Source organism: Bos taurus, chromosome 10 (genome assembly GCF_002263795.3).
Source record: "Bos taurus isolate L1 Dominette 01449 registration number 42190680 breed Hereford chromosome 10, ARS-UCD2.0, whole genome shotgun sequence".
Taxonomy (NCBI): Eukaryota; Metazoa; Chordata; class Mammalia; order Artiodactyla; family Bovidae; genus Bos; species Bos taurus.
In genome coordinates, this window is record NC_037337.1 from 32,773,705 (window position 1) to 32,782,287 (window position 8,583).

Genomic DNA, 8,583 nt, shown 5'->3' on the forward strand with positions numbered 1-8,583 from the left:
CGCAGTATTGGCCCGGGGTGGCCGCAGCAAGGACAGCCGGGTGCGCGGAGCCTGGGGATGAGAGTCTAGCCCAGGTTTTCAGTAACTCGTAAGCCAGGCTTCAAGCCAGTAAGATCCGACTGGTGAGAAACCTGAACGTTGGGAGAAGTGTCCTTCCCCATCCACCTCCTCATTTTTTCTTCTCAGAAGAACTGCAAGATTAAAAGCATCCTTCGTATTTGTTGCTGAGTTGCTCATGGACATATAAGGAAAGGTGAGTAAAAAAAAAAAAAAAAAGAAGAAGATGCAAAAGAGAAGAAAAAGTTGACCTCCAGAATTTTATTAACAAGAGGTAGTTGTTCGAATTCGGTTAACCCGAGGCGGGAAGATGACCGAGAAAGAAAAAAATAAAACTGGTCTCGCTACGGAGCATTTTCGACTTAGCAGAGGTCTTTATGTCGGTGGATCCACGGTCCCAGTGCAGCGCCGCTAGCTGAGAAGTTTGTACTCAGTTTTTAAGTTTTTAACTCTTCTAACTGTTCCTGTTATCAATATTGCATATTTGTCGCCAATAGGGTTATTATTGTTTTAAGTGTCCTATATAGTAAGCAATAGGCGCCAATTACTTTTCTTTTTTAAAGGATCTCAATTTCCTTGAAAATGTTGCTTTTGTAAAAATCAACTTGGAACCCAACCTCTGCATCGCAGTTTAAACATTCAAAGTTGCTATCTTCTACTCATCTTACCATTACATTTTTTTTTTCTTAATGATATTGTGAAGTGAGTAACATTCCTACAGCCTTTATTTAGAAAAATTACACGAAGATTTTTTTTTAAGTGTTTCTTCCACGGAAGTGCATCGAGTAAAAACAATTCAGACCAATTGATGGTTTCTGTATTTTCAAACAGTTGTTGAGCTAATAATGGGTTGATTATTCCGTGATCATCTTGAGCTTTACAAAAGAAAAAAGTTTGAATTCTTTTTTCACGTGTTTTCATCCTTTGGGCGATGCAGAAGGCATTTTAATCTGAACTTCTTTCTTCCTTTCTCTCCCTGTCTCTCTCTGTTGCTCTGATATTCTGTAACTACTTTCGAATTTTATTGAATACATTAAAGCAAGTAATTAGGACAATCTGGTCAGAGGTGGGAGGGAGAGAGAAATAGAACATTTTGAGATACTGTTAAGGAAAAAACCAACCAATCATCCTTAACTCCAAAGACCTTAGTTAAGAAGTGTGAGAGTGTTAAAAGTGAAGTCTTCCAGGAGGAAAATCTGTGTCATTTAAAATTTTACCAGTTTCTTAAAGGGAGAATCCCGAATTTCATGCGACTAAAGAGATTTCACTTACCTAGTTGCACGTAATTATGAAACTGTTAGTTTAAAATAGCATCGCAGTGCAGTCAGTTACACACAAGATCAAGTTGGAGGTGATTCACGATGTCCATTCTTGGTCAATCTGATGAATTCAAAGGACGATTACTTTTAATCACCAACTTGCTGATGTTTTATTAATAGAACTGAAGAACATTTAAGAACTTCATAGTCTCCCCTAACTCCCAGTTTTGCAGTCCCATTGAAACTACTCAAAAGCAGTGGAGTACGCAGGCTTTCTGGTTTCTAGTCCGGGATACTATCTTGCTGATGCTCCGTTTTCAGCCTCCGCAACCCTTCCGGGACTTCGAGGCTCATCTGCTCTGCCACTTTTGGGGTAAAGGAAAAGTAGGTGGGGCAGGGCCGGGAGACGGGCGTGAGATGGGGGTCGCAGGAGGCGGCACACACCTCCGTCAATAGTCAGCCCCTTTTGCTCAGGCTGGAAATGGTTTTAACAGGCGGTAAAATTTCATCTTGCGGTGTCAAATTGGGGTCATTTTGGGGTTAGAGTTCTTAGTGTCCGAGAGGAGCTGTCCAGCTGCGTGGGGACTCATTAACTGCAAAAGATCTGTTTCAGTAAAAACAATTCAAAGACAATCAGAAGGCTGAAGACCTTCTACAAATCGCATTTTACAAGTGCCCCAGAACAAATATGGATGCTGAAGTCTATTTCTTCAGAATCCCAAATCGGCTACTGAGCTTTGGAGTCGGGGTGGGGGCACTGAATGAAAAAGAAAAAAAAGGTGAAGGGAGGGGACCTGATCCGGTGGAGGTGAATGGGAGGGGGAATTAGGCCTTTCAAACTTGAGGGTCTGTTTTTAATCACCTCTTGCTTACTGGAGCATCCCCAAGACTTCTGAGAACTGCTTCTTTTCTACTTTTCCTTCTCTCTCTCTCTCTTTTTGTCTCAACATGGAATGATATTATAGGTAACATTCAAGCTGTTAAAGGAATAATTGAATTGCTCTAAAGTTACTTAATTTAAAGGGCATTGGCTTTATGGAGAGTAATTTGAAATGAGCATCTATGAACCTAGAGTCTGTTTTGGGTGAATTTGCTCACCTTCCTGTAGGAACTTATGTGTCTTTTCCTCCTTTTTTCACCTAAAAAGTTATAGATCCTCAGCACAGAAAACTCCAAATTCCTCAGAACTGTAAAGTCTGAAGTGTTAATCTGTGTATTAAAATCACTAGGCTTAAAACCTTTTTGTCTTCTTACAACAGTTAGAACAATTGGCACCTTGCTAGAGAAACAAATAGATCCACCCTTAATCTTATTTGTAACTTTAATGTTTTGAATTGGAGTATTTTGGATTAAGCAGAGTTTGGGTTTGTTTTTTTTTTTTTTTTCTTCTTTCTTTCTTTTTTCCTCTTTAAGGTTAATTTTTATTTGTGGAGGCTCTCTTGACTGGTTTGGAAGAAAGATACTAATTATTACTTTAATTCAAAAAATTCCTTCAGGTAAAAGGAAAGTGCCGTTTTAAAATGAGAAGGTAGATGTGAGATGCTTGGGCTTTTAGAATAAAACTAAATCAATATTTTAGAGTAAATTATGGTTTTAAAGAAGTTTTCTTGCATTACTGACCTGAGCAAGTAAATAGGATCCAAATATTTTATTCTTCCTCTCTCTCTGTCTCCCTGGACTCCACCTCTGTCACTAGGTCTTCTCTCTCCATCTGCTTCACTGTTCTTTGGTTTCTGAATGCAACAGGGAATTTTTGTGGTCCAGCTCTCTTCTCCAAGCCTCCCAGAGTATAAATTGTTATTCAAGGAGTTTGGTTGCGGCCCTGCAGACACAGCCCTGAACCCAGCATCGCTAGGACAAAGGCAAAGGGGTTCTCTTTCTGTTCCAACCTGCTGGCTGACAGTTGGAATTTTTGATATATATTTTATTTGGTGTTTTCAATAACGTGTTTGCCTCTCGCTCCCCACCCCCTTGCAGTCATCTATTACTTTAAAAACATCTCTCTGTAAAGCTCAGCTCATCCTTGTGAACTGTTTCTGACCTTCCCAGCCATGAAGCCAGAAGCTCTGAAAGTTGCTCTAGGAAGAATTTCACTTGCTTTCTTACCTGTTAACTTTGCTTATTCTCTTCTTAGTTGGGATCAAGAGAGGAAGGGGACCTCTTTTTGTTTGTCTTGGTTTTTGGTCCTTTCCCCACTTAGGCTTTCTACCATGCACCCCTCCCTCCAATTAATAACAATAAGGCACCCCACAATTTCTCTTATTAAATAAGATGGGGTGGAATGATTGTACTTTCTTTTCCTTTGCTCTGCCTTATTTCTTATTTCTCCCAATTTTAGCTCCTATCCTATGTCGCAGTAGGAAAGTATTTCAATAAATAGCCCTCTAGCGCTATCTGGCGGGGCTCCAAGCACGACGTGCGCTAGCTCTCGCTGTCTCTGGCTCCTTCCCGCGCTCTTTTCCTTCCTCTCATCCTCCTCTCGCCTTCTCTTTCTCTTATCTCTTCCGCAATCTTGATTCTGTCCCCTCTTTCTGTCTTTCCTGTCTTCCTACTGTCCCCTTTCTAGTTCCCACCCCCCATTTGCCGGGCAGACAGCTGGAAAGACCCGGTCAGAGGCTGACACCATCGGAACCAGGTGATGCTCAGGCGGGGGAGCTCTTCTAGGACTCCCACCTTCACCCAACGTGGGCCACGCACGTCCTTTTCCTTTGATTCGCATCTTACTGTAGCTTAACTCGTTGCTTAAGTCTCAGTCTCAGCCGGCGGTGGTTTGGAAGGACTTAAACTGTATTCGTGAAGTTTAGAGGAAAGAAGTCAGACGCTGGAATCCCGTCTAGTGGAGCCCGGCTAAGTTTTAGGTCAGAAGGCCGAGTCTCAATGCGAGTTTGACCGAAGGGTCGGGGCTTTGCAGAGACTAGAGCTTTGGGAGAGGGCTGGGGTGGGGGCGCCAGCCGGCCCCCCTTCCCTCCACGCCTAGATCCTCCGAGCACAGCAGAGTGCTCCAGTTTATATCCTGGGCCTGTCCAGGATTTAATAAATAATTATTTGAAAAAATAATAATAAATTAGTTTTATCCTCCCTCTCCCACCATCACTACCACATCAAATTTGGAGAGGCGTGGAAAGGAAAGTGGAAGTAGGAAAGCTCACTGGAAACCCCAGAGGGCAAAGAAAAAGGAACAGAGACTTCAGGGAATGTGCTTGAGGATGCAGGACTCATCAGTGTTCTCCCTCCTTTCTGGAAGAGATTTGTCTTCCTTCTTATTTGTGGCTTAAAGAAAAAAGAAAAAACCAGTAGCCAGTAAACCTTTAGCATAGGGTGGGGAGTTAGAGGGGACAGGGGCAGAAGGAGAGATTCAACTCCAATTGGGTACTTTAAAATTCTCTCTCTCTCATACACACACACACAACACACACACCCCTCCACACACTGAGCCTTAGAGACATCTCCAGTCCTCTCTTTGAGCAAATCTCTTCCGTCTAGTTCTTGAAACAGAGGAAACAGTATGGGACCTGGGGGACTTTGTGATTGCATAAAAGTGCAATCATATGATCAACTTTGTGACTGCATTTTCTAAAATTTAGTTTTGACCTTGAGAAGTAAAAGCGAGGACCATATCCTCAGTACAAGACCCAGTCAGTAGCTACCTGAAGCTAGGGGCCTTCAGCCTGCAGTGACTGTGATCACACAAAGACCTCTTGCCACCTCTAAAATTCTCCCCTCCCCACAATCTCAAAAATAGAATAGAAAGGAGGGTGGAGGATGACTCAAATGTAGGTTCTGTTCCTCAAGAATTGCCCCCTCCTGCTCTCATCCTGAAGAAAGAAAGCACAATTTAGGTGTAATTAATTGAGGGCTGTTATTAGATCATCATTAGCCAAGGTGCAAATGGTTGCAGCCCATTTTTACTTAAAATTGACCAGCCCCAGAGTGATAGATCGATTTGGAGTATAAAAATGATGTATCAAAACATCAATGTCGATTATTTGAAATATTGTAGTCGAATTTTTTTATTGCTTCATCGGTTAAGTGTCTGAAAGTGCAGTGTTCAAACATATATTTATGTTGTCAATACTGTCAGAACTGTCAGTTTTACTATACTGGATTTGTACTACATTTCGAATTTACTCATTTACGTAAAATGCCCACCCTAGGATTCCCCCACCCCCAATCCATCTCTCTCTTTCCTCCCAGCTCTGGAAAATCCGTGTCAGTTTCTTCAAAGGATTCAGCAATCTTTGCCTCAGCTACAGTGTGCAGTGGCTCTTTTACTCAATTTTCCACATCAGATTACATGTCTTTTTCACCATTTCTAACTTTCAGAGATCCTTCCTCCATTCTTTCCAACTCTGCCTACTCCAGCCTTTTCTCCAAAAGAGTATTATAGCACTTGGAGCAGTATTGTAGCACTTGGACCACGTTCCCGTCCATGGGGTCGCAAGGAGTCGAACAGGACTGAGCAACTGAACAAGAAGCACTTGGAAAGCTTCTGATTTAAATAGCCTCATTTCAACTCCAAATAAACCATGTAGGTAGAAAACCGAAAAACCAGACTTCACTGTACCTCTTTGACTGCACTCTTGTAAACCGGGCTTCACTGGGCACAGGAGATCACATGTGTTAGGCTCCATCATCAAATTACCTGGAAGATTCAAATCTTCCAGAGAAAATGAATTTGGAAATATACTTTTTCTTTTCAGTTAAAAGCCGTGATAAGAGAAAAACAATACATATAAATGATCGGCACGTTTTACCTTTAAAAGCTTTTGAACTCAATCAAAAGACACAAGTTGGAAGCAGAATTGACAGTTTTAATTCTACCCATTTTCACCTGGCACATCAGATCAGAGGCAATCATTTATTTTATGAGGGGTAGACGGGAAAGTCAGATAGAAAGCTTGAATCCACTGAAGTCTCTATCCTAAAAAGAATTACAGAGAAACTAGTGAAATGGAAACATTCCACTACTGCACACTCTCAGTCTAGTCTAATTGAAATTTATAAATTCATATTCTGCCTAATTTTATGCTTTTTATTTTGTTTTCTAGGATTCCCTCCAAGACTGATAGGAAAGACAGGGCCACTTCTGGACTATCTGTGAGGATGTGTTTCTTTCTATAATACTGAAGCACTTTTTATAAACCTTTTGGTGTATTTAAATAAATCTATTTGGACATTAAGAGAAGTCATATATACAAAGATAGCTTTGCTTTATTCCAGTAATCCCGATATTAGAAAAGAATTTCACAATCTGAGACGCCTTGGCCAAAAAAAAAAAAAAAGTTTTCTGCGTGTATGTGCATGTCTTCGTGCGCACGTTTATAAACATCTCCCAGTCCGCGTTTGCGTGTTACCTCCCTCCTGCCACACACTCGAAGGCAGAGGCGTCGAGGGATCGCCCCCAGAGAGCTGTGTTTACTTAGGTTTTTTTTAATCTCGCCGCCATGTATGACAAGTGTTACTTCAAGAAATTCATCAGCCTTCTATAGATACTTCCAGTTTTGCTGTAATGATCTGCAGAAGAGAACTGCCATCACTTTCTCGCATCCCAAGGTGTTGCAGGAACTCACCGAAAGGGGAAAGTGGCTGAAACGCTTAATTACAGTGGGGGAGGGAGGGGCGCGAGGCGGAACCTCGGAAGGGAGAGTGGGGAAGGTCTTTACCTGGCCTGGACCTGAAGAAAGCTGTGAATCCTCGCGTTGAAAATTTGAGAAAGGTAGGATTGCTTTTTTTTTTTTTTGCAATGCCTTTGGGGAGAAGTGATACCCTTGTGTAACAATTAGCTCAGACAATAAAAATAATTGGAAAATCAGTTGGAATTTCTGAGTTTTTAATTACGTTTAATTTTGTGCTAAGCCGTAAAATTACGAATGCCCCTCAATTAAACACTCTCCTCTTGTAAAGCGTTTAACAACAATTATTCCTTAATCAGTCTGAATGTGAGTCACAAATGATGCTTTTCCACATCAAAGGGACGTCCTTCGACGTTACCTTTTAGTCATAAGTAAGAGGATTAATTCCTATAATTAGAGGGATAAATATGTGCATAAATACATCTCTCACTCTCTCCTTAAAAAAAAAAAAAAAAGCCACTTTCACTCTGTGTGAGACGTGGCCGGCTGTGGTAGGGCAAGGATTTTAATTGTCCGCTTCTGCCCGACACCAGTTTCCTGTCGGGCGAATCGAACCGTGGAGACGCGGGCGCAGAGCACAGACCCCCCCAGAAGGGTACACACGGGCACACACGTATACACAGAAACGCACACACGAGTCAGGCGGGAGGTCCAGTGCTCGGGATCCCAAGGCCCCCCGCCAATTCCAGTGCGATCCTCCCAGGAAAATAACACACCCCCCAACCTCGGCCCTGCCCTGCGCTGCGAATGAGTTCTCTTCCTGTGGTCCACTTGGCCTGGATGGAGAGCGGGGTCCCTGCCCTAAACTGAAGGTCCAGGTTGACTCTTCAGGCTACAAATAAAAATTGAGCATGACCTTTTAAAACTCCTGTGTGAATATCTCATTTACCTAATGACTTTATGTCACCTAGGAAGAAGGTCAATTTCCTCTTAACCTTTCCCCCGCTGCTGCAGTAAGCATTCTTCCCTAATCAATGGTGGCTGGAATAATCAATTCCCATTTTATGATCGCTGACAAACTCAGTCTCTGGGCGGGGTGTGAGCGCGGTGGGGCTCGTTCCGGCCGGGACAGAGGTCTCCCTGGGTACGCTCAGCTCCGCCCGGCGCCCGCCGAGGGAAGCTGCTCGCTCTTGCGTCGAGTTCAGAGACCTTGGCAAACTTCCCTCCCCCAACCGCCGGCGTGACTTCTGAGTTGTCACTAATCCGAACCTGATATTCACCAGAGCTCTTTCGGTCAGCGACAACGCTCCCCGCTGCTGCTGGGCCTCCCACCCTCCCCTCCTCGAAGTGTTTTTATTTCAAAGTCTGCAGGCAGGGATTGTCCCGACCCAAAGGAGTGCGTGCGTGCGTGTGCGTGTGTGTGTTTTAGTTTCATTTACATTTTTAAAATTATTTTTGCCTTCTTCTGCATGCATCTCTTAGCTCTTTCACTGTGTCAGCCGGGCTCACTTTGCATAAACAAAGCAACAACAGAAGCTCCAAGTGGGTGGATTCGTGTGGAAATGAAGTCAACTGGCAGAGTTCTCTTTCTCTTTTCCTGTCTCTTTTCCCCTTTCCCCTCCCTCTCCCATCTCTCCTTCCTCTTCTGTTACCTTCCTCCTCCTCCTCTACCTCCCCCAGCAATACTCAGTCAT

At 43.0% G+C, this 8,583-nt stretch overlaps 1 long non-coding RNA gene across 1 annotated transcript; it reads left to right on the forward strand.

Annotated features, from left to right (window-relative positions):
• The first annotated feature begins 261 nt into the window (after positions 1-261).
• Positions 262-7,128, forward strand: LOC104973118 (uncharacterized). Its single transcript, XR_009496178.1, has 2 exons — positions 262-5,844; positions 6,365-7,128. It is a non-coding gene; the product is annotated as an uncharacterized lncRNA (long non-coding RNA).
• The last annotated feature ends 1,455 nt before the right edge of the window (positions 7,129-8,583 follow it).